Here is a 2,995-nt window from a genome sequence, read left to right as displayed (position 1 = left end):
GAGAAATTAATGAAGATTAATGATGGTGTGCTGTCCACAAGCGTGAAGACCCCAGACAGTTGGAACCTGAGGGGTGATGATGCTGACTCCCACTTACCACTCCCCCACCAAACAATCAGAAGAATATTGACAAAATGTTCACTCCCTCTCTGAACCATTACCATAAAACTCACTATACTCTCCAAGTAGAGACACACAGTTATAAGGGCATTAGCCCACTGTGGCCCCCTTTGCCTGCCAAAACTAAAGAAAAGCCAAAATTAAGAAAATTCTGTTCTACTTCATCCCAAACTTGTCTCTGAGATTTAATTTTGTGTTGGGGTACAGAGGCCAGATGTGATGGATGTGAGAGGTGGACTGTGAAGAAAACTGAACGCTGAAGAATTGATGCTTTTGAACTGTGATGTTGGAGAAGATTCTTGAGAGTCCCTTGGACTGCAAGGAGATCCAACCAGTTCATCCTAAAGGAGATCAGTCCTGGGATTTCTTTGGAAGGAATGATGCTAAAGCTGAAGCTCCAGTACTTTGGCCACCTGATGCAAAGAGCTGACTCATTTGAAAAGACTCTGATGCTGGGAGGGGTTGGGGGCAGAAGAAGGGGACGACAAAGGATGAGTTGGCTGGATGGCATCACCGACTCGATGGACATGAGTCTGAGTGAACTCCGGGAGTTGGTGATGGACAGGGAGGCCTGGCATACTGCGATTCATGGGGTCACAAAGCGTAGGACACGACTGAGTGACTGACAACTGAACAGAGGCCAGATTTGGCTTCAGGTCTTAATAAATATCAAACGCATAAATACAATCTGAACCAGGAAAAGAGAAAGAGAACATTAACTTTCTGGAGTCCTGACCTGGAACTGACTGGAATTAAAAGTCTAGTTGGAGGATGAGACAACTCTGTTGGCCTCAAGCAAGCTCCCTTTAGGGGATGAGCAAAGCTAGATGCTAATCTCCTCCATTGAAAAGGACAATTCCGGTGGTGTCAATCCCCAGTACTGAAAGGTTGTTGCTGAAACATGAAAAGACACTGGGATTCTTGGCCTCCAGAGGAGAAGAATTCAATCTCGGGCCAGAGACGAGGCTTGATTGCTCAGAGCTTTGTATAATAAAGTTTTATTAAAGTATAAAGGAGATAGAGAAAACTTCTGACATAGGCCTCAGAAGGGGGCAGAAAGAGTACCCCCTTGCTAGTATTAGCAATGGAATTATATACTCTCTAATTAGTTATTACAGTGAATCAAAAGAATGTCTGGAGGTTGTAAAGACCTCACTAGACCTACTGCCATAATTTACATTTTAAGATTACAGGATTAGCCAGAAGGCTTTTCCCAGAGACTGTCCTCAACCAGGATACATTATTGTTATATAATCCTAAGGAATGCAGAGGGACAAAAAAGTTTGTCCTTTCCTCCTCCTTGAGAATTCCAGACCCCTCTCTCCTTGGGGACCCCTAGACTTCTTATCAACCTGCCTAGGAAATGACTCTCTCAGTACCATCCTACATGTTATGAAATTTCATTGTGCTGAAAAAGATGGGACCTAGAGACTCTTATGAGCAGTTATTATGAGGAGTGGCTCAGGGAGCTGGGGAGGTATCAAGGAAGCCTAGCTCATCCAGGGCAGAGCCCCAGAAAGACTCTTTAACCCTTACATAGGGGCAGTAGGTGTTGGGCAGATTCTAGTTGACCTCAAGGAAACTCATTTGTGAGCGTAGGTTTACGTGATGGGTTCTGAGTGGGGATAAGGAACAACTGGTAAACTGAGACAGAGTTCCTTTGCCCTCCTGCTAATGCTTGGTGTGTCTGCAGCCTTTCTGAGGCACAGTTCAAGTTTTTTCTGATGCCTGAGGGGAAGGAGAAGAGTAAGAGAAGGAGAAAGAGGAAGAGAGGGAGGAAGTGAGGAAAGAAGGGTCTAATCTCCAAGGCCCCATTAACCAGGTGCTCTCTCATCTCTAGTGAAATTGAAAGTTGCTCAGTCATGTCTGACTCTTTGCAATCCCATGGACTGCAGCTCTCCAGGCTCTTCTGTCCATGGGATTCTCCAGGCAAGAATACTGGAGTGGATTGCCATGACCTCCTCCAGGGGATCTTCCTGAGCCAGGGACTGAAACTGCATTTCTTAAATCACCTGCATTGGCAAGCAGGTTCTTTACCCCTAGTGTCACCTGGGAAGCTCTCTCTCTAGGGTCTTGTTCTAATGGGATGAGATGGGTTTCATATCATTCTCTCTGTCCTACTCACAAGGACCTTTCTCTGCTTTCATCCAAGCTACACATCAAGGCTGCCTCCTCCAGGGAGCCTTCCCAGATGAAGCAAGTAAGCCCTGATAATCTTGACCTGTTGAGCTTGGGGCCCCAGCAGCTGCTTCTATTCTTGTCCTGTTTACCACCCTGGTTAGGTACTAATCCCTCACCCCATATCTCAACCCTACCTACTTTTTGTCCTCTGTGTGACTGAAGCCTTTGAAGACTGCTCCTTTGATCAGAATATCCCCTGTAATTGTTTATCTTTTTCTTTTACTCAACAGTTTCCTGAGTCCCTACTGGGTATCAAGCATTGCAAATGCAGAGTCAGGCAAAACATCACCCCTAAGATCAAGAAACTTCAATGTTCCTTGACTTAACTGTGCATGTCAGCAGTAGTTCTGAGATGGACACATCCAGAAGTTAGGGACTGTATTTAGATGAGAGTGTCCCCACTCTAAGGACAGACAACACATTTTCATGAAAGATGAAGAAAAAATTTTCACTCTGGACAACTTTTCCCTAAGTTCTCTTGATGATGACATAAATAGCTCCCTTTTTGCCTTTAAGAGATGGCAGGGTGTATTACTGTTTTACTTTTCACACTATTTTTGGCCTGTTCTATAAGATGAGGTCCATTCACAGTGTTCTCTGCACTCTTTATGAAACAGTATTAGGCAAGGATGTGAATGCAAGTAGTTGAGATCTTATCCACAAAACAAACATGAGCAGGATCTTGTTTTCCTCC

This window comes from Capricornis sumatraensis, chromosome 2, assembly GCF_032405125.1.
Source record: "Capricornis sumatraensis isolate serow.1 chromosome 2, serow.2, whole genome shotgun sequence".
Taxonomy (NCBI): domain Eukaryota; kingdom Metazoa; phylum Chordata; class Mammalia; order Artiodactyla; family Bovidae; genus Capricornis; species Capricornis sumatraensis.
Note: the sequence above shows the minus strand (reverse complement) of the source record.